This window comes from Plecotus auritus (genome assembly GCF_963455305.1).
Source record: "Plecotus auritus genome assembly, chromosome: 10".
NCBI classification, from domain to species: Eukaryota; Metazoa; Chordata; class Mammalia; order Chiroptera; family Vespertilionidae; genus Plecotus; species Plecotus auritus.
The window spans coordinates 6857984-6885584 of record NC_137785.1 but is presented as its reverse complement, the minus strand read 5'-3'; the positions used below and the strand labels follow the sequence as shown (position 1 = coordinate 6885584).

Below are 27601 nucleotides of genomic sequence, written 5' to 3'. Positions count from 1 at the left end.
CCCATTAGGCAAGATCCAGACCTGGGCGGCCCCATCCCTGTCAAGCCCCACTGGGTGGGGGTTGCTGCCACAGGGCCCCCGTTACGCCCCAACAGATGCGGGGGGGTAGCCTCAGGTACCCAGGCAAACACGGGAAAGGGGGCGTGGCCTCAGGCCCACCGACCCGCACAGGAGCACGGAGTGTGCTTTGAGGTCTCCCGTCAAGCCCCGCAAGGCAGGGGGAATGTCCTGAATTAAATTTTAATTATTTATGCACAAATTGTTTGATTATTTAATTTTTAATTTTTAAATGTATCTTTATTGATTTCAGAGAGGAAAGGAGTGGGAGAGGGAGATAGAAAGATTGTTGAAGGGAGAGAAGCATTGATCAGCTGCCTACTATATGATTGGGGTTCCTGTCTTCAATCCAGGCCTGTGCCCTGACGTGGAACCATCCCGTGACCTCCTGGGTCATGGGTGGAAGCTCAACCACTGAGCCACCGCTGCCAGGCAAATGCTTTGATGTTTTGAGTTGATCATGTCTTTCATTCATGATTCTACTGTATTTTTTTTTAAATGAGACAGAACTCTTTTTTTAAATATATTTTTTATTGATTTCAGAGAGGAAGGGAGAGGGAGAGAGAGATAGAAACATCAATAATGAGAGAGAATCATTGATTGTTTGCCTCCTGCATGCCCCCTACTGCAGCCAAATGCTCTATCCACTGAGCCAAACCATCTAGGGCTCTACTGTATTTTTTACTTCTGGTATTATGTTTTTCAACTATCCCTTTTGGTGTGGTGTTTATAAAATACTTACTCATTTTATTTTTATTTTAGTTATATACACCGAGTGGCCAGCTTATAATGATCTCTGAGCACATAATAATCTGTATCTAAAATGGGTACCGAAAGTATTCTAGACGTTTGCTGGAGATCAACCACCTATTTCCCCTGAGCTTTCTATGACCAGTGCAAAGGGGAAAACTGATCAGGTGCATGATTTATAGTATCTTTGATATCAAATAAATGAGGTTCTCAAGAGAAGAACACTGAGTGGTCAGATTTTAATGCATTCAGAGATCATAATAATCTGCCCATTCAGTGTTATATTTTGGTGATGTTATATAGGTGTCTTTTTTTCTTCTCACTTTTGGCTTTAAGATATTTATTTTCCATTCTTTTTGAGGTAATATATTTCCATTAATGTGGTGTCCATTTGATTATATTTATTTTGTTCTCCTAATGGCACACTTTTTCTGTTTGTATGCATGACTTAATATCTTTTGTTGAGATTCGGGAATTGTAAATAAGCTGCCTTTTGAACATGCTTTCTATAATAGGAAACAAATAATAACCATCTGTGGAACAAATCCTATTTTCTGTCAACACTGTTTTCAGTATCTGTCTTCTTGGTTCAGTTGTCTGTTTAATTTCCCAATTGGAAATATTCTCTGTGTCTTTCTGAGACCCACAGTATCTTTTCAGGCTTGATATACATCTTCAGTACCGCAGTCTTTGTGGTGATCAACCAATTTCTCATTGTTTCTTTGTAGCAGCCACTACAGGGTACTCACCGTGTACCACCATTCTGTGCGTACTCTGTGTCATCCACAACAGAAACATGTTTTTCAAGATTCTTCAAAACAGGAAGATCATTGTACAAGCACTTCCCTTGTCTCTCTCTGTCTCCAGCAAAGAAACTGGGAATTGGAAGTGTTTTTATAATATTGCGTATGTAATATTGTGTGCCAAGGGGTTTCAGCAGGTTTCATTGGCAAATGTAAGCAACTCTTTGTCCCTCTTTGATGTGAGTTTTCCTCATTGTACCTATCTTCAGCTTTGTTTGAATTCTTCACTGGCTCTTGGAGTACACCAAAATGTCCAATTTGGCTTATAGTTGCTGGTAAGTTCACCTGATTGTCAAAACTGAAAATTTGTTTTCTTTCAGCTATGTCATGTAAAGATGACCAGGCCTTTATGCCAAAGCCCGGAATACAAGATTTATTCTCTGAAATAATATTGGTAAGATATAAAAGATGCCACTTTGATAATGTACACTTAATGAAAGGCTTGGAATTTGAGGAAGAGTGTGATGAGAACAGAGGATATTAATATAAACAGAACTAATCTGGGACAATTATCATAATAAATTTCTTTTTTCCTAAAGAGGTCAGGTATATTACGCATTTGGCAAACCTCCCAATATAAAGTCAGTTTCTTTGGCAGATCAGTGTGTTTCTGTAGGTGAAGGTTTAAAACAAGTTTTAACTGTTATGCATTCATGGAAAGGACATCTGGATAAACTAGGAATTCGCATTATTTAGTGTAAATAATCCTTTGAATTGTTTAAAATGTAGCGTGGGATTAAACTTTCATGCAATCATTTCTAAAATATAGAGATTTATAATAATCTATAAAATTTAAATGTGCTCAAGTGAGCAATATTATTATAATTTTTTAATATATTTTTATTGAATTTAGAGAGGAATGGAGAGGGAGAGAGATGGAAACATCAATGATGAGAGAGAATCATTGATTGAATGCCTCCTACACGTCCCCCCACTGAGGATCGAGCCCGCAAACGGAACATGTACCTTGACTGGAATGAAATCAAGGGCCATTCCTTCCGCATGCCAATGCTCTATTCATGAGCCAGTCCAGATAGTGCTTTTATTATTTTTAGTCAAAGTATATTTTATTGATTTCAGAGAGGCAGGGAGATGAAGAGAAAGAGGCAGACATTAGTGATGAGAGAGAAACTGACTGACTGCCTCCTGCATTCCTCACACTGGAGATTGATCCCGAACCAAGGGCTTGTGCCTGATGGGGAATGGAACCGACCCTCTTGTTCAATCTTCGGACCTCAACCTTGGACCCATTCTGGCTGGGCAATTTGGCAATCTTTTAAATAAGGATTCATTTTTCTTTGACAATTAATGTTTTGTATTTATTTTTTCTGTATGATTTAATAAATTAGGAAAGTTTTTTCTCTACAACCATCTTCATTTAATGAGTATCACAGAATGGTTCTTATGGAACAAGTGTACATATTTAATGAAATTATAACTGTCACTAATGGCTTTCTATCTCCCGTTATCACCAGACTACACATAATGGAGATAGCAATTATCAATGGATTGAACATTGGAAAAACTTTAAGCAAGTGTCATATCGTAACCATCGTAGAAGCGATCTTGCAGAGGACAATTATAAAAGTGGGAAAGTCTTTGACCAAATGTCCGATCCCAATACATGTCAGGTTATTCCAATTGTGGAGACGACACACAAGGAAAGTAAATGTATCCAAACTTTTCAGCAGTCTTCAAATTACACTGGACAAGAGAATATTCATACTGGGGGGAGGCTTACAAATGGAATCCTTGTGCCAGAATCTCCAGTCAGATAGTCAATACAAATAAAATGAAAAAAATTCCATAGTGGGGAAAAAACCTTATAAATGTAAAGATTCTTGTAAAAGATCTAATTGGCCTTCAAGTTGTACTCTAAATCAGAGAATTCATCCTGGAGAGAAGCCTTACAAATGTAAAGCATGTGGCAAATCCTTTAAATGTCATTCATCTCTTGTTGTCCATAAGGGAAGAATTCATACTATTACAAAATTTTACAAACTCAGGAAAAATGAAAAAGACTTTAGTCAGTCCTCAGGACGTACTCAACATGATAGAAATCACATGGGAGAAAAGCTGTATAAATGTTCAGAATGTGACAAAGCCTTTAGATGGCCCTCAACCCTTAGTATTCATCAGAGAGTTCACACTGGAGAGAAACCTTATAAATGTAGAGAATGTGGCAAATCTGTTGGCAACTCCTCAGACCTTACTAAACATCAGAGAATTCATTCTGGAGAGAAACCTTATAAATGTAATGTATGTGGCAAAGCCTTTAGCCAGTCCTCATCCCTTTCCTGTCATCAGAGAATTCACACTGGAAAGAAGCCTTATAAATGTAGAGAATGTGGCAGATCTTTTGGCAGCTCCTCAGACCTTACTAAGCATCAGAGAATTCATTCTGGAGAGAAACCTTATAAATGTAGAAAATGTGACAAACCCTTTACCAAGTCCTCATCCCTTAATTATCATCAAAGAGTTCACACCGGAGAGAAGCCTTATACATGTACAGAATGTCGCAAAGCCTTCACTGGGTCATCAAACCTTACTAACCCCCGGAGCATTCATAATGCAGTTAAACCCTATGAATGTAATGAATGTGGCAAAGCCTTCAGACAATCCTCATCCCTTAACACCAGGGACTTCATACTGGAGAGAAGCCTTATAAATGTAGAGAATGTGTCAAATCCTTTGGCAGGTCCTCAGGCCTTACTAAGCATCAGAGAGTTCACACTGGAGAGAAGCTTTTTAAATGTAGAGAATGTGACAAATCCTTTTGCAGCTCCTCAGAACTTACTAAGCATCAGAGCATTCATTCTGGAGAGAAGCCTTATAAATGTAGAGAATGTGGCAAAGCCTTTACCAAGTCCTCATCCCTTTATTATCATCAGAGAGTTCACACCAGAGAGAAGCCTTATACATGTACAGAATGTTGCAAAGCCTTCACTAGGTCATCAAACCTTACTAACCACTGGAGAATTCATAATGGAGAGAAACTCTATAAATGTAATGAATGTGGCAAAGCCTTCAAACATTCCTCATCCCTTAACACCAGAGAGTTCATACTGGAGAGAAACCTGATAAATGTAGAGAATGTGTCAAATCCTTTGGCAGGTCCTCAGGCCTTACTAAGCATCAGAGAGTTCACACTGGAGAGAAGACTTTTAAATACAGAGAATGTGGCAAAGCCTTCACTGAGTCATCAAACATTATTAACCACCAGAGAGTTCATTCTGGAGAGAAGCCTTATACATGTAGAGAATGTGGCAAAGCCTTCACTGAGTAATCAAACCTTACTAACCACCAGAGAATTCATACTGGAGAGAAGCCCTATAAATGTAATGAATGTGGTAAAGCCTTTAGCCAGTCCTCATTCCTTTCTTGTCATCAGAGAGTTCACACTGGAGAGAAGCCTTATAAATGTAGATAATGTGTCAAAACTTTGGACAATTATGTATAGGTATATTAGACTGGAGAAAAGGCACGGGGAAGGGATCAGACCCCACAGCCAGTTCCTAGGCCACTAGCCGTTTGGATTCAAAACTGCCAGATTTTCCCTTAGAAATAACATGCTACGGTTTGGGAGATAATGCGCTAAGTTTCTGATAATAGCTGGACTGTTAAGTATGTGCAGTAAAGAAAGTTGTTCTTTGGGAAAGGTGGGGTGGGGGAGGTGAGAAGGCGCTGAGGTCAGAGCAGTTTTCAGAGCATTGAAGAGGGAGAGAATGCTGGCCATGGGATCTAAAGGCTCAGTGAGCCGAAAGCGGTTTGTCTCAGTGGATGCAGCGTCGGCCTGCGGACTGAAAGGTCCCAGGTTCGATTCCGGTCAAGGGCATGTACCTTGGTTGCGGGCACATCCCAGTCGGGGGTGTGCAGGAGGCAGCTCATCGATGTTTCTCTCTCATCGATGTTTCTGACTTTCTATCCCTCTCCTTTCCTCTCTGTAAAAAATCAATAAAATGTAATAAATAAATAAAAAATAAAGGCTCAGTGAGTGGTCCCTTTGCTCAGTGAAACAAAACTAAAGTTGGGTACCCAGAGGTGAAAGTATCCAGCGATCCCAAGAAAGAAGTCCATTTCTCATTTAGAGGAGGGGAGAGTCGTGAAGGAGATAAGACGTTTACAGTCCAAGGAATGGCTTGGCCTTGTGTGGTGAGAGTGAATCTGATGTGGGTGACTGTGTTTTGGGACAACTGGGCTTTATGAGGGGATGCTTGATAGCTCTGGTTGGGCATTGAGGTAGAATGAGAAAAGAATAAATGGGGGTATTTAGTAAGATGCAGTGTAGAGGTGAGGTGGCTAATGGCTGTGAGACTAATCCATCAACCCCATAATAGAGACTGAGGAGTGGACAAGGGTCCGAGTGAATTCAGAGAGGGCAGAATAAGTGGCCCCAGTGTCAATTAAAAAGGAGATCGAGCTGACACCGGTTTGGCTCAGTGGATAGAGCGTCAGCCTGCGTACTGAAGGGTCCCGGGTTCGATTCCGGTCAAGGGCATGTACCTTGGTTGCGGGCACATCCCCAGTGGGAGGTGTGCAGGAGGCAGCTGATCGATGTTTCTCTCTCATCGATGTTTCTAGCTTTCTATCCCTCTCCCTTCCTCTCTGTAAAATATCAATAATATATATTTTTTTTTAAAAAAAAGGGAGATTGGGCCCTAACAGGTTTGGCTCAGTGGATAGAGCGTCGGCCTGTGGACTGAAGGGTCCCAGGTTCGATTCCAGTCAAGGGCATGTACCCTGGTTGCGAGCACATCCCCAGTAGGGGGTGTGCAAGAGGCAGCTGATTGATGTTTCTCTCTCATCGATGTTTCTAACTCTCTATCCCTCTCCCTTCCTCTCCGTAAAAAATCAATAAAATATATTTTTAAAAAAAGGAGATCGGCTTACCTGCCAATCATTACCCGAGGCTCTGTCCTGTTGATGTAAATCTGCGGGGCACTGTTAGGGCCTGGGTAGCTTCTGTGGCCAGTCCCAGGGGGTCTGGGAGCTCCAAACCTGATCCAGAGGGCAGCGCTGCTGGACTGGCTGAGGTTCGACCCAGAGGGGCCACACTACCGTCTGATGTCCAGTGGCCTTCCCTTCCACACCTTGGGCAGGGCACATGCAGGGGTCTTGGGTTTGAGCAGGACTTGGCTCAGTGTCCTTCCTTGCTGCATTTGAAGCATGGCCCCGGTGGAGGCTTAGCCCCTGACTTAGCCCTGGTTTGGTACTTTGGGGTTCATGACAGTAGTGGCTAGGAGCTGGAAGGCTTCCATCTGGGCCTCAGCCTTGGCCTGATCTCGCTTTTGTTTTTGGATTTGGGTCTCCTTGTCTGTATTATTAAAGACCTTAAAAGTCAGGTTAACAAGGTCTTTTTGAGGGATTTGTGGACCTCTGTGTATTTTTCGAAGTAGATGGTTTGTGTCCGGGGCTGATTGGGGTATAAAATGGGTGTTCAGAAGTAGGGCTTCCTCTGGGGAGGTGGAGTCTAAGGCGGTAAATTTCTGTAGAAGAAGACAAGGGGATTTAGGTGTTGTACCAGGTTAGGTCATAGCACTGGGGCAGGCACTCAAATTCCTTAGTAAAGGTGGTCGGGTCAGTGGAAAAAGACCTGAGATGCCTCTCAATCTGTGTGAGGCTGGACATAGGGAATGGGACGTGGAAACTGTGTCCTCAGTTCCTGCTACCTTCCTCAGGGGTTGAATTGGCCTGGGCATAGAGGAGGCTGTTGAGGAAGGCAGTCTTTGGGTGGCATGAGTACGAGTGTTAGATGGGAAAAGGCTGTTTTAGAGCTTTCATTCTTTTTTTTAAAAAATATATTTTATTGATTTTTTACAGAGAGGAAGGGAGAGGGATAGAGAACTAGAAACATCGATAAGAGAGAAACATTGATCAGCTGCCTCTTGCACACCTCCTATTGATTTTTTACAGAGAGGAAGGGAGAGGGATAGAGAACTAGAAACATCGATAAGAGAGAAACATTGATCAGCTGCCTCTTGCACACCTCCTACTGGGGACGTGCCCGCAACCAAGGTACGTGCCCTTCACCGGAATCGAACCTGGGACCCTTCAGTCCGCAGGCTGACGCTCTATCCACTGAGCCAAACCGGTTTTGGCTAGAGCTTTCATTCTTGGGAGTTGGGCTCTCGGGCTGGAGGAGAAGGTGGTTGCTGGTTAGGAGGGTCTGGGTTTTGGGAATCTACTGCAGGTAAGGGAGGGGATGTGTAAGGGAGTGGAGGTTGGCAGTCTTTCAAAAGTAGATTCAGAATCAGAAGTGTTAGGGTTATGATGTTTTGTGTGAAGGAGAAAGATCTGATGGGTAGAGCAATTGAGTCAGCCAAGTAGGATTTGGAGGTAAGCCCATGACGAGCTGCCACTGCCTACTGCTCTCCAAGTAGCAAACTCAGGGCAAGCGAAGCCGGGGCAATGGCTCCCCTTCCCTTTAGAACCCTCCCAGGTTTCAGCACCAAAGGAGGAAGGCACCAGGCCAGAGTGGTGAGGGATTACAAATTTATTCAATCATCCTCTCACCAGGGGGCTGAGCCTGGATGGCTCCAACACCCAGTGACAGGAGTCACAGGCTTTTAAAGGGCTTTTGGCAGGGTTTTTCTGGGTGAAGAATTCTTTTTTTTTTTTTAATATATTTCATTGATATTTTACAGAGAGGAAGGGAGAGGGATAGCGAGCTAGAAACATCGATGAGAGAGAAACATCGATCAGCTGCCTCCTGCACACCTCCCACTGGGGATGTGCCCGCAACCAAGGTACATGCCCTTGACCGGAATCGAACCCGGGACCCTACAGTCCGCAGGCCGACGCTCTATCCACTGAGCCAAACCGGTTTCTGCAGGGTGAAGAATTCTTTATGCATACCTGGAGGGGAGATAATGCAATGTGGTCCCCACTAGTGAAATGTGGTCTCAGCAAAGAGAATGTCCACAGTGAAATGGGCTGAAAAGCCAGTTCCCAGGGGAGGGGTATCAATTCAATTGCTGGATCAAACCTAACATTAGTCAGGTCCTAGGCAAGAATCTTCCCTAACAAGAGGGAATCCTTACCTAAGCCTGTCTATTGTCTTTTGCACCCAGAATCACATTCCTTTGGAATATCAGGGTAACTCCCCCTTTCCAGAGCCCTCAGGACACAACCAGTGCACCAGGGGCTGACCAGAAACCCTCTCATTATTATGTTAATTTTCACTGTTAATTAAGGTGTGTACTTACATAAAAGACATGTGTCAATCATTTTACTTTTCATCCACTCCCAGAGGCTTCCCCACTCGGCTCTCCCCCACCTCCCTAATCTATCACCAGTGGATTTCATATAACCCACTTGCATCTGCTCTTAATTATAATGTTATAAAATAAGGTGCATAACTGCTGTTCTCTGAAACATTATCTCAATTTGTTGAAATTTTGCTTCCTGGCACTTGTGGACAGTTGGGCTCAAATAAACCCACAAGAATTCTTTATAGTTTTGAATGTGTTTTTTTTAATATATTTTATTGATTTTTTTAAAATATATTTTATTGATTTTTTACAGAGAGGAAGAGAGAGGGATAGAGAGCCAGAAATATCGATGAGAGAGAAACATCGATCAGCTGCCTCCTGCACACTCCCCACTGGGTATGCGCCCGCAACCAAGGTACATGCCCTTGACCGGAATCGAACCTGGGACCCTTGAGTCCGCAGGCCGACGCTCTATCCACTGAGCCAAACTGGCCAGGGCTTGAATGTTTCTTATGTTGACAGGAAAGTGTTAAGATATGAGGAATAGGGCAATGTATTTTACCGAGAGTTAAACATCAGTCAATATCCATCTAAGAGAAACCTTAAAGGTATAATGTGTGTGGGGAAGACCGTATCCAAAATTGCATCCTTGAAGGGTCCCCATAATATGATTTTGGAAAGCAATGTTACAAATGACAGGAGTGATGATTGTCCGGAGGAAAACGGAAGGCCTTTCTTTTTCTTTGCTGTAAGTTTACATTCGCTATGAAAAGCACCTGGTAATTGCCCGCAGAGATGGCTGACTTCCTTAGTTCCAGCTGCCTCTCCTTCAATGGCAAGACAGAGGGGCTGAGAGAGCAAGCTGCCCTTCCCCCTCCCGCCTTCTCACTGAGATTTTAAGGACTGATGGGAAATTGGAAGCAGGAAATTTCTGGTTTCAAACCCAATCTGCCCGCCTTTTGAATTCTCTGTCACTTCACTGTAAGAATGTGTTACCGGCTTGTGAAGATCCTGGGAAAGACACCTCCTGGGACAAGTGCAGCTGAAGGGCAGGCCAGCCAGTAGCTCGAAGCACAGCCTCTGGGATCTGGAAACTTCTGTGTGAATTCCCCTGATTCCCTCCTGTTTGGTCCCACCTACAGGAGCCAGCCCCAGAGACATGGTGAGACTTTAGGAAATTGCACTCCATACCCTCACCGCAGGCTTTGACCAGTGTATTGGTGTCAGCCCTGAGAGGGTGACTAGGTTTCCTCTAGGGTAGAAGCATGCAATATAGGGTCAGGATGCGGGTGCAGGCGTTGGTCAAGAGGAGGGGAGGCAGGATTTGGTCAAGGGAGTCCAGGGAGGAGATTTCACCAGTGGGTCAGGGGGAGGGCAGTTCTTAGGTTGCCTCTGGGGGCGTCAGCCATCAGCCCCAAGCTGTGAAAGAGCTGCTGAAACAAAAGAGAGTCTAGGCTGCCCCCTAGCTCCTGCCCCGCCCTCTCTCCCTCCCTCCCTCCCTCGGTCCCTGCACAGGCCTGGCCCCGCCCCCATCGCGGAGTCGCTCAGCTCAGGCGCTGGCCCCGCCCATCCCGCAGGGAGGAGCATGCGCAGTTTCTGGCAGGCGCGGAAGCGGCTGTGGAGGGGAAGGTGGCGGTTCCCCCTGAGGAGGTGTTTGTGCTTTAAAGCTGCTGCTCTCCGTCCTCCTCCCAGCAGGGAAGGCTGAGGGGCGCTGCAGGCGCTGAAGTCCTTGTTGAGGTCCCCGCCCCGGAGCCCCTCACGGCGGTGAGTCCGCGTACCGGGAGGCTGCGCAGTGGAGGCGCCGCGTTCCTTTTGGCGGAAACTGAGGCCCCGGCCCGCGGTCTGTCCGCCTTTGGCTGTGGGCCACCGCCTGCCGCGAGGTTTTCCTGCTGAAAACCATTCCCGGGGCCGCCGGTCCTCCCCGCGGGGCTGAGAGTCTGGGTCAGGGGGTTCCCGCCCTTTGCGCCCCTCCCCCCCCGCCCGGCGCTTTCCGCCCAAAGAGCCCGGATGGCTCCCGGCCTGGGGGTCTGCTCCCCGCCTTCCTAGGCCCACCCCCATTTAATAAGGGGTCTGAATGCCAGGGGAGCACAGTTCCCATGGGGTGGGGCTCAGGGGGAAGAACGCGGTGTCCCCAGGAGAGGTGACCTGCCCGCAGGGAGGGGCTTTGTGGGAGCGGTGACTGCGGGGGCGGGGAACCGGGCTGGGGGGGCTCAGGAGAGGGAGTGAGAGAGACAGACACGTGGGAGGGAGAAAGGGCAGTGAGGGGCCCACAGAGAGGGGCCCATAGGGGGTGTGGGAGGGACTGGACGGTGACGGTAGGAGTGAGGGGGTAACTCGGGAAAGGAGCCTGAGGAGGAAGGAAGTGGGGAAATAGGGAGGAGGGGGAGCCCAGAGAGAGGAAGGGGAGCTGAGAGGGAGAGGGTCCTGGTGAGCGGAAGTGGGGTCCACACAGGAGGAGGCAGGTCAGACAGAGACACTGGTTCAGAGGAGAAGAGTTGGGGGAGCGAGTGCAGGGACAGAAAGGGGGGCTCAGGGATGAGGGGGCAGAGGGGGAAGCAGCACGGAGTCAGCCAGCTGTGGGGAGCAGGACAGACTGTAACAGGCAGCAGAGGGGCCACGGGCGTGGGGAGGGAAAGACGCAGACGTGTGTGGAGATGGGAGCAATCAGAGACCAGGAGAAAGAGCACCTGAAGGGAAATGGGTTTCAGGAGTTTCACGGTCCAGGTGTAGGGACAGACAGAAAATGGGAGAAAGATGGAGGGACAGGGAAGTGAAATATAGGAAAGAACCACAGTGGAGAAAGGGAACAGTGAGACAGAAACAGATCCATGGACATAAATACATTGTAGTGGGAAGGAGGGGAACCCTAATTTGAATGAGAGGTGAGCTGATGGGATGTGGATGATTAAGTTGGGATATATCCGCTCGTGTGTTGATATGGTTAATTTAACAATTGAATTATTGAAACAGATTTCACTGAGAATTATAAATCTCCAGTTTATAAGGTTTGCGAAATGTATACTTATTTGCTTCCATTTGCAAACCTTATTCACACACACAGGGAGAGACTGGTATGTTCCTGATGGGCCCCTTGTCATTTGCTGGGATGGCAAGAAGGAGGTGACCTGGGACAAGAAATGACTGAGTCTGCCCCCATAGAATGCTTTATCAAGCAATATTAGAAGGATCAATCTTTTTTTCTCTGCCATGGATTTGCATTTTCTACCTCTGACATTTCCTTCATGTAAATAGTCGTTAACCGCTGAAATAAGCATTGGTGACATCTCACAAGCTGCTCTTATCATTCTTTAATATAAGGTAGTCTCCACACTTTTACACCTTTAAACCTAGATATCATTACATTAAAAAAATAATCACCCTAGCCGAAACCGGTTTGGCTCAGTGGATAGAGCGTCGGCCTGCGGACTGAAGGGTCCCAGGTTCGATTCCGGTCAAGGGCATGTAACTTTGTTGCGGGCACATCCCCAGTGGGAGGTGTGCAGGAGGCAGCTGATGGATGTTTCTCTCTCATTGATGTTTCTAGCTCTCTATCACTCTCCCTTCCTCTCTGTAAAATATCAATAAAATTGCCGAAACCGGTTTGGCTCGGTGGATAGAGCGTCGGCCTGCGGACTCAAGGGTCCCAGGTTCGATTCCGGTCAAGGGCATGTACCTGGGTTGCGGGCACATCCCCAGTGGGGGGCGTGCAGGAGGCAGCTGATCGATGTCTCTCTCTCATCGATGTTTCTAACTCTCTATCCCTCTCTCTTCCTCTCTGTAAAAAATCAATAAAATATATTTAAAAAAAAAATCAATAAAATATATATATAAAAAAATAATCACCCTAATTGTTTTGTGGGTTTTGTTTGTTTCTTTGTTTTTCTTCTTGCACCGTCCAGAGGTACTGCAATACTGCCTTGATGCGTGGAGTGGACGATGCATGGTGTGGACGGAACAAGCTCCTGTTCCATCTCCCTGCTCCAAAAATATATTTCATATAGAGGACGTAACACATATTAAACTGATAAGAACAGACGCTACACTTGATCTTACACAAAGGCTGAGTAGCGATGATTTTAGTTTTAAATATATTGTGTGTAGTTCACATTCTGAGTCCTGTATCCTTTCTACTGTTTATCATTTCTCAAAACATTCATTGGCACTTAGTAAAGTGAGGTGATCTCAGCGAGCATCTGGTAAGGATGTCAATGATCTTAACAGAGCCTAGTTCTGTGAGCAGCTGCTTCCTTTCCCTTTATGTGATTTGTTGATTTACTGACTGTGAGCCACAAATGAACTGCTCCCCTCAAGTCTCTCTTCTTTTTTTAAAAATAAATTTTTTGATTTTTTTACAGAGAGGAAGGGAGAGGGATAGAGAGAAACATCAATCAGCCACCTCCTGCACACCTCCTACTGGGGATATGCCCACAACCAAGGTACATGCCCTTGACAGGAATCAAACCTGGGACCTTTCAGTCCGCAGGCCAATGCTCTGTCCACTGAGCCAAACCTGTTAGGGCTCAATTCTCCCTTTTCCATTCTCACAAAATGTTGAAGGATGGACTGGATTGACCTGAAACTTTGCTTCCCACAGAGCCCATCTATTCATGGTGAATTCACTTGATCAGCATATTTGAATATCTAACCTTTCCCAAATACTTTAGCATGAAGATCTATTCTCTGTAATTTCCTGGGAAGAGTGGAAGGTAATCTACCTAGGAAACCTGCACTGGTAAAACTTCTTGGTTCAAGCCATCTGTGGGAACCATGCCAGTGATACCAGATAGTCAAGGGTAATTAGAGTGTGAAGGACTCATCTGTAATACGCCAGACAGCCAAGGACACTCTGAGCATGGGAATCTCAATCAGGGTGATCAAGGACTATACACAGATACAAGGCCACTGCAATCTACACTGTGCCCTTCTATAACCCAAAGGATTGATGTCACTGTTGGCAGGAAGCCTCTTTTGTCTAAGTAGTATTACAGTATATTAGTAAGGCTAGAGACCTCAGATGAAGCTGAGAGCTGGTACTGGTATGATGTGAGGCTAAGAGCTTATGGAGAGCTCAGATATAGCTACCATGTGAAGCCAGTGTGCTAAAGAGGCTGGGGAGATGCAGGGAGCTCATGTGCCACTACTCTGTGAGGCCGTGAGTACAGAGGCAGCGTGTGGCTGCTCAGATGATAACTGTTGGCACAGAGGGCACTGCTGCCTCTTGAGGCTGTGGGTATAGAGCAGGGGTGGGCAAACTTTTTGACTCGAGGGCCACAATGGGTTCTTAAACTGGACCATAGGGCTGGAACAAAAGCATGGATGGAGTGTTTGTGTGAACTAATATAAATTCAAAGTAAAGGAGCGGAGGGGAGAGCAAGAGAACCGGATAGAACAGCCGGATCCAGCCCGCGGGCCGTAGTTTGCCCAAGGCTGGTATAGAGGCTACTACTACTTTTTGAGAAAGATGTATTTATCAGCCGGTGTGCGGCTGCCTGTATAGGATTGTTGTGAATTGCTGTTTTGTCTGATGGCTTATTGTTAGCAGTGCCTAGAGGGCCATAAAGACTTCCTTATATACCCACAACTTCTCATGGCTTCTCCTTCTACTCCTTTGCATTCAAGAAGGTCCAGTCCCTGGCAGAGAAGCAAGGACCCCACAGTTGGGGTAGTTGAGCTGAGGGTAAAGGAAGAACTTAGGCTAAGTTCCCAACAGTTGGTTCAGTGAGCAGGCTTCAAGGGGGATCTTGCTCTTGCAATTAGGACTATAAACAGGATTTAGGAGTAAGCACTCCCAGAGAAATGGATCCTACTCTGACACATGGCGTCATCGAGCAGAATTCAGAAGAATGTAGGGACTCAGAGCAGCTGTGCTGTGACACCATCACACTACCCAGAGGTCTCAGGAGTGCTAGGACTGATGTCTGTTACCCAGCGCTACTGAAATCATCTCTGGGGGAGCCTCGCAGGCCTCAGGAGTTAAGTGGTTCAAGACGGCATAGCATGAGCCTCAGTGCAGGCTTTTTTGGGGGGGAAGTAAGGAGTGCTCTGTTGCTTTTGGTGTTTCAGGAAATCAGCACATGCTCTCATTGCTGTAGGAGTGTGTGGAAGTCTTTGGAAGGACAGACACATGAAGACAGAATAAAACACCTCACATGTAGGAGCTCATTGTTCCTGACTCTCTCCTGTGACAAATGCAGAATGGGGTGGCCTTTTCCTCATTTCCAGGTTCTTCTGATTGTGGGTGTGAGATAACCTATTGTCCCCTGAAAAAACAGCCCAGAACCAGGATCAGTAGCTGGGACCAGATGGCTGCTTCTCAGGTAAAAGATGTGTCCTGGGTCACAGGCTGTATTTGCTTTTACACTAATATCTTCAGATTTATTTCTCTACTTTTGATGTTTTGCCTTGCTAGGTTGTTTTCCTTTCCTTATTTCCTATTTTCTTGTAATAGTCAATGTCAGCAGTTTCTATATTTCCCTCTCTCATTCTTGAAGTATATTTTTATTGATTGCAAAAAGGAAGAGAGACAGAGAGATAGTAACATGAATGATGAGAGAGAATCATTGATTGGCTGCATTCTGCACGCCCCACACTGGAATCAATCTGGCAACCAGGGCATGTGTCCGACCAGTGACCTCTTGGTTAATGGGTCAGTGCTCAACCACTGAGGTGCTGGACCAGGCAGATGAACTCATTCTTAGATTACCCATAGTAAATTTTGAAATAGGATTGTGGCTCCTATATGTCCTATTCCATGAGAACTATAAATTCCATTAACAAACCCCTTGTTTTCCTTTTCTGTGTATTCAGACATATGGCATGTGATCCAGTAACATTGGTATGACAAGTAAAAAGTGAGCTTATTACACAAGTGCAAACAGAGGCCCCATTTCAGATCATGGATCAGCATCTGTATTTTCAGAAAAGTGCAGTCGTTTTCTGTGTTACACTTGAAGAGGTGCTTATATTTCGGACTCATCTTGACATTTCCCATTGAGAAATATACTCCACTGACCCTTAATGATGCAAACACAGCACTCAGATGTCCATATGCCTGTGTCCACGCCCTAATTTCAAAGTTTATTTTCCTGAAAAGCGAAATGTGTACCATGGATTGTTGGACATGTGTCATCCTTATTTGTCAGTGTTCCAAAACACATCAGAGAATGTTACTGGGGCAAAGTGATCTTACTGGATAATTCAGGATACCCCCTAGGTCTAAACCTCTTCTCCTAACACTGTTTTCATGTTGGGTGACATTATGAACTCTACTAGTGGCCTCTTGGTAACTGTGTCTTGTTTTTTCTTTCAGGGACCTCTGACCTTCAGGTCTTGGTAACTGTGTCTTGTCTTTTCTTTCAGGGACCTCTGACCTTCAGGGATGTGGCCATAGATTTCTCTCAGGAGGAGTGGGAATACCTGGACCCAGCTCAGCGGAACTTGTACCTGAATGTGATGGTGGAGAACTACAGCAACCTGGCCTCTGTGGGTGAGGATTTCTTCCTTCCTGAATTCCTATGCAGGGGTTTTGTTCCTTTTATTATTTTAACTAGAGGCCCAGTGCATGAATGCATGCACCAGTGGGGTCCCTTGGCCTGGCCTGCGTGGTCAGGCCGTTACCGGCTCACTGACATCCCCTAAGGAGTCCCGGATGGCAAGAGGACACAGGCCTGCCAAGGGACCCTACCGGTGTACGATCAGGGCGGGGAAAGACACGATCAGGGCGGGGAAAGACACGGGAGGTTGACTAGGCGGAGGGACTGTGGGAGTTCTTTAGGGTGTATCTGCCCCTCTTGTTCAGTCCCAATTGGCTGGAACCCAGTAGCAAGGTATCCTACCGGTCAGCGTGCCTGCCCCCTGGTGGTCAGTGCACATCATAGCAAGTGGTTGACTGTCCCTGGTGGTCAGTGCATGTCATAGCAAGCAGTTGAGCTGCCTTAGCATATCATTAGCATAGTACACTTTGGTTGAACAGCCGACTGGTCAACCAGACACTTAGCATTTTAAGCTTTTATTGTATAAGACATCTTTTGGGGGCTTCTGCTTTCTAGGGTAGATTCTTACTCTCTGTGTTGTGTATGTGATCTCTCAAAACTTACATCTTGTAGAAATCTCTCATTATGTATTAAACCACTACTTCATTTTCTTTAAAAGGAAGGTTTGCTTGAAACTACCTTTTTTTTTTTTTTTTTTTAATAACATGGACTACATTAGATTATTCACCTGAGGGAAATCCTATAGTTTCTATCTCTTTGCAACTTGTGTGCTTCAGTGAAAAAGTGTCATCAATGTTTCTCTTTGTGGTATCTGGTGATAATATCTCTTTTTATTTTTTAGCAGGATAGTATTACATTACATGTATATGGTAAATTTTACTCATCCATTCAACTATCCATGGACATTTGAGTTGCTTCCATCTAATGCCGGCTCTTCTGAATAACATTGTAATGAACACAAATGTGTAAATGTCTCTTGCAGATCCTCCGTGAATATTTTTCAATATATACCTAGAAGTTGTATGGTGGACAGCAGTATTTTATACTTTACAGCAAACAAATCATGCATCTTCTACATGAAGCAAACTATTAATTATTTCACTTTTTGTTGCTATTCATGTAATTACACACTTAATTTGTTACTTTGTACTAATTTCTGTTACATTACAGGAACACAGCTAACTTTGAGGGTTGGCTTTATATACCATGTTTTGAGAAAATAATTGGATTTATATATATTTTTACAAATGTGTATTCTGTGATTTGCAACACACAATTCTGTCACCTGTTAGATCATTTTATTATGTTCTATTTTTGTTCTGACCATTGGAGATACTTAAAATATTTTAAGGCTATAACAATATATTTTAAACTCAGTATGTCAATTGCATACAAAATTGTGCTACTTGCCATCTCTACCCCTGTACCCACTTAAGTTATTGATATCACATTATCTTTTTTTTTTTTTTTTTTTCAAATTTTTATTAAGGTATTATATGTGTACATATCTTACCATTGCCCCCCACCCCCACCCCACTCCCATACATGCCCTCACCCCCCAATGTTTTGCATCCGTTGGTTACTCTTATATACATGCATATAAGTCCTTCAGTTGATCTCTTATTTCTCCCACCTCTCCCTAACCTTACCACTGTAATTTGACAGTCTGTTTGATGCTTTACTGCCTCTGTAACTATCTTTTTGTTCATCAGTTTATAATGTTTTTCATTATCCCCAAATGAGTGGGATCATGTGGTATTTTTCTTTCATTGACTGGCTTATTTCACTTAGCATAATGTTCTCTAATTCCATCCAAGTGCCTACAAATGGTAGTAATTCCTTCTTTTTTACGGCAGCATAGTATTCCATTGTGTAGATGTACCATAGTTTTCTGATCCAGTCATCTGCTGATGGGCACCTAGGCTGTTTCCAAATCTTAGCTATTGTAAATTGTGCTGCTATGAACATAGGGGTGCATATATCCTTTCTGATTGGTGTTTCTGGTTTCTTAGGATATATTCCTAGGAGTGGGATTACTGGGTCAAATGGGAGTTCCATTTTCAGGTTTTTGAGGAAACTCCATACTGTTCTCCACAGTGGCTGCACCAGTCTGCATTCCCACCAGCAGTGCACGAGGGTTCCTTTTTCTCCGCATCCTCGCCAACACTTGTCGTTTGTTGATTTGTTGATGATAGCCATTCTGACAGGTGTGAGATGGTATCGCATTGTTGTTTTGATTTGCATCTCTTGGATAATTAGTGACTTTGAGCATGTTTTCATGTGTCTCTTGGCCTTCCTTCTGTCTTCTTTCGAAAAGCTTCTATTTAGGTCCGTTGCCCATTTTTTTATTGGATCATTTATCTTCCTTTTATTAAGTTGTATAAGCTGCCTGTAGATGTTGGAAATTAAACCTTTATCAGTGATACCATTTGCAAATATGTTCTCCCATACAGTGGGGTTTCTTGTTGTTTTGTTGATGGTTTCTTTTGCTGTGCAAAAGCTTTTTATTTTGATGTAGTCCCATTTGTTTATTTTCTGTTTGGCTTCCATTGCCCTAGGGGCAGTATCACTGAAAAAGTTCTTTTGGCATATGTCTGAGATTTTGCTGCCTGTGGATTCCTCTAGTATTTTTATGGTTTCCCGTCTTATATTTAAGTCCTGTACCCATTTTGAGTTTATTTTTGTGTATGGTGTAAGTTGGTGATCTAGTTTCATTTTTTTGCATGTATCTGTCCAATTTTCCCAACACCATTTATTAAAGAGACTGTCTTGACTCCATTGTATGCTCATGCCTCCTTTGTCAAATATTAAATGCGCATATTGGTTTGGGTCGATATCTGTTCCATTGATCTATATGTCTGTTCTTGTGCCAGTACCAGGCTGTTTTGAGGACAGTGGCTTTGTAATACAGCTTGAAATCTGGTATTGAGATCCCTCCTACTTTATTCTTCTTTCTCAGGATTGCTGTGGCTATTCGGGGTCTTTTTTTATTCCAGATGAATTTTTGGAGAGTTCTTTCTAGGTCTGTGAAATACGCCGTTGGTATTTTAATGGGGAGTGCATTGAATCTATAGATTGCTTTGGGTAGTATGGACATTTTAATGATGTTGATTCTACCAATCCATGAACATGGTATGTTCTTCCATCTGTTTACATCTTCCTCTATCTCTTTTTTCAGTGTCCTGTAGTTTTCCGCATATAGGTCTTTTACCTCCTTGGTTAGGTTTATTCCTAAGTATCTTAATTTTTTTGGTGCGATGGAAAATGGGATTGCTTTTTTAGTCTCTCTTTCTGTAAGTTCATTGTTGGTGTATAGAAATGCCATAGATTTCTTGGTGTTAATTTTGTATCCTGCTACATTGCCGAATTCATTTATTAAGTCTGTTAGTTTTTTGATGGAGTCTTTCGGGTTTTTTATGTACAATATCATGTCATCTGCAAATAAGGACAGCTTTACTTCTTCTTTTCCAATTTGGATGCCTTTTATTTCTTCTTCTTGTCTAATTGCAGTGGCTAATACTTCCAGTACTATGTCAAACAGGAGTGGTGAGAGTGGGCATCCCTGTCTTGTTCCTGTTCTTAGGGGAAATGGTTTTAGTTTTTGCCCATTGAGTATGATGTTAGCTGGATATCACATTATCTTTTATGTTGTGTGTCTTCTGGCAGAGATTTAAGATTTTATTTCTTTATTTATTTTTAAAATATTTTTCGAGAAGTTATTTTTTCATATGCTTTCAGGATTGTATTCTGGGTTTCATTATTATTTTTTTTTTTTTTTACCTCTTCTCATGTTTATATTCTATTCTAATTCAGTGAGCTGCTTGTATTTGTCTCTTTCTTCAGTTGTCATGACCTTCAACTGTTAGTTTTTTGTATTAAGCTGCCTAATTGATTCTGTTCACTATTCTGTCTTTGTAGAGTCCCATTGGAGGTTGATTTGTAAGTGTCTTAGGAGTCCCTTAGGTTCCCTTCATATTTCCACATGTTTGTTAGCTTCCCCGAATCAAAATTTTTAATGAATTATGTACAAATTCTTTGGTTTTGTTTTTGTTTTTTAAATAGACTTTATTGATTTCAGATAGGAAAGGAAAGGGAGAGATAGAAACATCAGTGAAGAGAGAGAACCCTTAATTGGCTGCCTCTTGCACAATTGGGGATTGAGCCTTCAACCAGGCCTGTGCCCCAACCTGGAACCAAACTGTGACCTTTTGCTTCATAGGTCGAAGCTCAGTCACTGAGCCACTGCTGCCAGGCCAATTCTTTGATTTTTCAAGTTGATAACGTCTTTCACTGATGATTCTACTATACTTTTTAATTCCGTATAATGGTTTTCAATTTCCCGTATCTGTGTGATGTTAGTATAATATTTTCTTATTGTATTTTTATTTTGCTTATGTAATATTTTGGTGATATTATGTAGTTCTCTTTTTTTTTCTACCATTTTGTTTTAAGAAATTTTTCATTTTTCTTCATGTAATTAATGTATTTCCATTAATGCATTGCCCGTTTGATTACATATATTTTGTGTTTCTGATGGGACACTCTTTATTTCGTTGCATGATTTTTTTTTTTTTTTTTTTTTTTAAATATATTTTATTGATTTTTTTACAGAGAGGAAGGGAGAGGGATAGAGAGTGAGAAACATCGATGGGAGAGAAACATCGATCAGCTGCCTCCTGCACACCTCCTACTGGGGATGTGCCCGCAACCAAGGTACATGCCCTTGACCGGAATCGAACCTGGGACCTTTCAGTCCGCAGGCTGACGCTCTATCCACTGAGCCAAACCAGTCAGGGCTCGTTGCATGATTTGATATCTTTTGTTCAGATTCAATAATTATAAACAGGCTTTTGAACATGCTTTCTATTGGAGGAAACAACTAATAACCATCTGTGGCATAAATTCTACTTTCCGTCAACACTATTTTTAGGATCTGTATTCTTGATTTGGTTGTCAGTTTAATTTCCCACTTGAAATGTTCTCTGTTTCTTTCTCAGACCCATGGTATCTTTTCAAGCTTCATAAACATCTTCAGTACTACAGTCTTCGTTGTGCTCAAACAATTTCTCATTGTTTCTTTGTAGTAGCCACTACAGGGCACTCATTGTGTACCGCCATTCTGTTTGCACTCTGTGTCATGCACAACAGACACTTGTTATTCAAGATGCTTCAAAACAGGGAGATCATTGAACACGAACTTCCATCAACTCTCTCTCTCCAGTGAAGAAACTGGGAGGTTGGAGTGTTTTGATAATATTGCCATTGTGTGCGAGGGTGTTTAAGCAGGTATCATTGGCAAATATAAACAACTCTTTGTTCCTCTTCGGTAGGACTTTTATTCATTGTACCTACATATCTTGAGCTTTCTTTGAATCCTTCACTTGCATTTGGAGTACTCAAAAATGTCATTTGGTCAATACTTGCTGGTAACTTCAAAGTGCACTCATCTGATTGCCAAATTAAAAATTTGTTTTCTTTCAGCTATGTCATCTGAAGATAACCAGGCCTTTTTGTTAAAGCCCGGAATTCAAGATTTATTCTCTGAAATTATACTGGTAAGATATAAAAGGTGTGGTTTTGATAATGTACACATAATGAAAGCCTTGGAATTTGAGGAAGAATGTGATGAGAAGAGGGGATGTTAATATAAACTGAACTAACCTGGAAACGTTATTCATAATACAATTCTTGTTAACTAAAGAGATCAAGTGTACTATGCATTTGGGAAACCTCCCACTTTAAAGTCAGTTACATTGGCAGATCAGAGTGTTTCAGCACATGATGGTTGAAAACTTTTTACTGTTATGTATCCTTCAAAAGGGAATCTGTGGTGTGAATAATGATTAGAATTGTTTAAAATGTAGGGTGGTGCCCTGACTGGTTTGGCTCAGTGGATAGAGCGTCGGTCTGCGGACTGAAAGGCCCCAGGTTCGATTCCTGTCAAGGGCATGTACCTTGGTGCAGGTATATCCCCAGTAGGGGGTGTGCAGGAGGCAGCTGATTGATGTTTCTCTCTATTTGATGTTTCTAACTCTCTATCCCTCTCCCTTCCTCTCTGTAAAAAATCAATAAAATATTAAAAAAATAAAAAAATGAAATGTAGGGTGGTATTAAATTTTCAGTCATTAATTTCTCAAATTTAGATATTTATTATGTTCCTATAAAATTAAAATCTCAATTTGCCCATCTTATGATTTTTAAAAAATATATATTTTTATTGATTTCAAAGAGGAAGGGAGAGGGAGAGAGATAAACATCAATAATGAGAGACAATCATTTATTGGCTGCCTCTTGTATGCCCCCTATTGGGATCTAGCCTGAAACCCAGGCATGTGCCCTAACGGGAAATTGAACCATGATCTCCTGTTTCATAAGTCAATTCTTAACCACTGAGCCCTGCTGGCTGGGCAATTTAGCAATCTTTTAAACAAGGATTCATTATACTTTAAAAAATATATATATTTTATTAATTTTTTACAGAGAGGAAGAGAGAGGGATAGAGAGTTAGAAACATCGATGAGAGAGAAACATCGATCAGCTGCCTCCTGCACACCTCCTACTGGGAATGTGCCTGCTACCAAGGTACATGCCCTTGACCGGAATCAAACTTGGGACCTTTCAGTCCGCAGGCCGGCGCTCTATCCACTGAGCCAAACCGGTTAGGGCGGATTCATTATTCTTCCTCAAACAATTTCATTTTTATGTTTTGTCTATAATTTCAATAAAATGGGAATTTTTTTTACACAACTATCATGGTTTAATGTGTATCACAAAATAGTTCTTATGCAACAAGTGTACGTGTTTCTTGAACTTATAGCTGTCACTAAAGGCCTTTATATCTCCCATTACCAGCAGAGTAAATGTAATGAAGACGCAAGTTATCAATGGAACGAACATTGGAAAAACTTTAAGCAAGAGTCATATCTTAATAATCAAGGGAGAATTGAGCTTGCAGAGGACCATTATAAAAGTGGAAAAGTCTTTGACCAAATGTCCAATCACCACGTAGGTCAGTTATTTCATATTGTGGAAAAGATACATAAAGGAAGTACACGTGTCAAATCTTTTCAGGAATCTTCAAATTACACTGAACAAGAGAATATTCATGCTGGGGAGCAAGCTTACACAGGTAATCCATGTGGTAGAATCGTCAGTCAAATAATCAATCTAAATAGACTGAAAGAAATCCATAGTGGAGAAAAAAATTATAAATATAAAAATTCTAGTAAAACATCCAGTTGGCCTTCAGGTTGTACTATAAATGAAAGAATTCAGACTGGAGACAAGCCTTACAAATGTAAAGCATGTGGCAAAGCCTTTAAATGTCATTTAACTCTTATTGTACATGAGGGAAGACTTCACACTAGGGCAAAACTTGACAAACTCAGGGAAAATAGAAAAGGCTTTAGTCAGTCCTCAAAACATACTCAACCTCATAGAAATTCAGAACAAAAGCCTTATAAATGTTCAGAATGTGGCAAAGCCTTTAGCTGGCCCTCAACCCTTATTCTTCATCAGAGAATTCATACTGGAGAGAAACCTTACAAATGTAGAGAATGTGGCAAAGGCTTTAGCCAGTCCTCTTACCTTAATCGTCATCAGATTATTCATACTGGAGAGAAGCCTTATAAATGTACAGAATGTGGCAAAGCGTTCAGTGACTCAGCAACCCTTAATCATCATCAGAGAGTTCATACTGGAGAGAAGCCATATAAATGTAGAGAATGTTACAAAGCCTTTAGTCGACACTCAACCCTTACTTTTCATGAGAGAATTCACACTGGAGAGAAACCTTACAAATGTAGAGAATGTGGCAAAGCGTTTTGCCAGCCCTCCTCCCTTAGCCATCATCAGAGTATTCATTCTGGAGAGAAGCCTTATAAATGTACAGAATGTGGCAAAGCGTTTAGGGAGTCTGCAACCCTTAATCAACATCAGAGAGTTCATACTGGAGAGAAGCCGTATAAATGTAGAGAATGTGACAAAGCCTTTAGCCGACCCTCAAAACTTAGTATACATCAGAGAATTCACACTGGAGAGAAACCATACAAATGTAGAGAATGTGGCAAAACCTTTAGCAGGTCCTCAAACCTTACTGCACATCAGAGAATTCACACTGGAGAGAAGCCTCATAAATGTGGAGAATGTGGAAAAGCCTTTATCAGCCATGGATATCTTACTAAACATAACCGTATTCATACTGGAGAGAAGCCATACAAATGTGGAGAATGTGGCAAAGCTTTCAGCCAGTCTTCATCCCTTACTAATCATCGGAGAGTTCATACCGGAGAGAAGCCTTATCACTGTAGAGAATGTGGCAAAACATTTAGCCAGTCCTCATCCCTTATTTATCACCAGAAAGTTCACACTGGAGAGAAACCTTATAAATGTAGAGAATGTGGCAAAGTCTTCCGTGTTGTATCATTACTTACTTATCATCAGAGAGTTCATACTGGAGAGAAACCTTATAAATGTAGAGAATGTGGCAAAGCCTTTAGCCAGTCCTCACACCTTACTTCTCATCGGAGAGTTCACACTGGAGAGAAACCTTATATATGTAGAGAATGTGGCAAAACTTTTTGCAGCTCTTCAGACCTTACTAAACATCATAGAGTTCACAGTGGAGAGAAGCCTTATAAATGTAGAGAATGTGGCAAAGCCTTTAGCCAGTCCTCATCCCTTATTAATCATCAGAGAGTTCACACTGGAGAGAAACCTTATACCAGGTAAATGTAGAGAATGTGGCAAATCCTTTGGCAGCTCCTCAGGCCTTACTAAGCATCAGAGTTCATTCTGAAGAGAAGCCTTATAGATGTAGAAAATATAACACAGCCTTTCAACAGTGTTGCCTTACTCAACAACACAGTTCATACTACAGAGAAGACTTACAGATGTGAGGAGTGTCATAAGTCCTTTACCAGAACTTACTGAATATCGCAGAACTGATACTGGCAAGAAGCCTTATGAATGTGAAAAATGTAGAGAAGCCTATAAATGTACCTGAGAGACGTCATACTAAAGGGAATCCTTACAAATGTAGAGCATGGGCAAGAGCCTGTAACCACAGCTCAAAATTTACTGAATAACAGACGTTTATAGTGGAGGGAAGCCTTACACTGTAAAAAATGTGAGAAAGCCTTTAACCTGAGGCCTAACCTATTCAACATTTTAGGAATCATTCTAAAGAGAAAGTGCAATATTATTATCCAAAGATTTAACTATAGCATTGAGAATAATAAAATAAGCTCTTACAAATTATGAGGCATATGTCAAAGTGTATATCTTCATTGATATGTCATACAACATCTGATAATTATTACTGGATAGAAACCCAGCAGATATAAAGAATGTGATAAAGCTTACTCAGTATGCAAACCTTACCTGACATCAGAATTCATACTGGGGAGAAACAATACAAATGTAAACAATATCCTAAAGTCTGTAATCAGCATCTGTAGCTTATTGCTTACATTGGAATTTATTCTAGAGGGAAACTTCAAATCTGAAGAATGTGGGAAATCATATAGTTGGACCTACAGTGCTGGTCAATTTTAGGGATTGTAATTGGGTAGAAATTCTACATTCATGATATCGGAGGGAGGATTTTTGTTCAAAATAAACAGTTCACAAATTTACAAGAAATTTATGCTGTAAAGTGATTAAATGTAAAAACTTGACCCAAGTATGTAATTGATTATGAATTTAAAAGTATCACTGAATTCACACTAGATAGATAGCCTCAATGCCTTTCAGGTATTGCTCTAAATCAGAAAGTTTCTTACACAGTGTACTCCAAACGTTAAATGTAGTTAGGTAATATTTTGTATGCTTGAATATATTGAATTGATGTTTCCATTTGTACAATTTCTTAGTGTTACCTCATTTATGTTGAAATCACTTGAAGTATTTTGAGAAGGAAATATTAATGTAATTCTACTCCCATATTACTTGATGCTGCTATGTGTTATTCCTAATGCATGTGTGAAATGATGTGGTTAATAGTTCTGCTTTAAAGATCTGTGAGCTGTTGTATATTATATGGACTTCACTTATGCATTTTTGTGTGGAATATTGGATACATTGTAAGGTGTACATTTTTTATGTTACAGAATTACACTATAGAATGAATCTTTTAAAATAGCTTTTGAGTTTTATAAATGATATCATCAAAGTTACTTCCTTTTCTGTGCCAATGTGTTTGGATGAAAACTTTATGAGAGCATGTCCATTTGCGGTTTTGATGTTTAGGTGAAAGGAAGTACACTTAGGACAGTGCTGTCTGTGTAATAGGTTTTCCATAATTAAGAGGAATATTGTAATACCAGTGAAATTGTTGTACCCAGGATGCAGATTTGCCATGAACTGTGCATGTGGAGTGAGGACAACTTTCCCAGGCTGTACTCCTAGCTGAACTCAGAAAAATTAATTCTATTTATTTCATTTCCTGTTTCTCTCTGGTTTTTCACTCTGTCTTCTAGGCTGCCATTCTTTTTGCAGTGCTATGACCACAGCATGTAAATCTCTTCCTGTCCCACATCAGCCCCTGAAGCCCATGTAGCTTCTGCTCAGTTGTTTGCAATTCATTAATGCAATGACTGACAGAATTTGGTGAATATTTTGCTTTATTTTGATGAGGTAGGTAGCCCTGCCACGCGTGTGCTCATGCAGACACCTATAGTTTTTAATACAAATTTTTGAATTTTTGGAATACCACAAATTGGCATCTGTGTACTTCTAATTGGAATGAGTTTTCTTGTCCTGATTTTCATTGGAAACGTTAACTGTTTCTCAGTGTTACGTCAGTAATTTTTTTATTGGGGTTGGATTAGCTCATGTTAAACAGGTTTTGTTCTCAGCCTCATGTTGGTCATTCTTTCTAGAGGAACCCCAGAGACCATGGAAGCTTTGCAGTTGAAACCTTTTATTATTTTGGATGCAGAGTTATTTTGTATATTCACAGCCTGACCAGAGGTATGTCCTTTGGCATTAGCTGTCCCTGGGGTGTTTGCCAAGCCATCACTGTAAGTTCCAGGGACAGCAGGATAGCAGAGTTGAAATGAAGCTCCGTATTTATTTTACAGTGGCCAGTGCTGAATTTGTATAAGGTGGTAAACATTAGTTCCTATGCATGTGCCATCCAAAGGACTGACAAAATCATTGCAGAGTCAAGATGTTCAATATTCTTCTACTCTACTTTCTGACATACCCCTGGGGCATTCGTATGTATATGTATCTCCTGATATTTTGTGACTGGGACTCATCTGGACCAGGGGCTTTATGAATTTGT

The 27601-nt window shown here is 42.2% G+C and overlaps 1 protein-coding gene across 3 annotated transcripts in view; it reads left to right on the top strand.

The window, feature by feature from the left end:
• Positions 1–10420: 10420 nt before the first annotated feature.
• LOC308235435 (uncharacterized protein) overlaps positions 10421–27601 on the top strand; it is a 37958-nt gene continuing 20777 nt past the window's right edge. For 2 of the 3 annotated variants that reach the window (XM_080644233.1, XM_080644235.1), the window contains exon 1: positions 10428–10585. The gene's annotated coding sequence lies outside the window, so the exon portion shown is untranslated. Of the gene's footprint in view, positions 10586–27601 lie in introns of all 3 variants that reach the window. The other variant, XM_080644234.1, reaches the window with a different exon arrangement.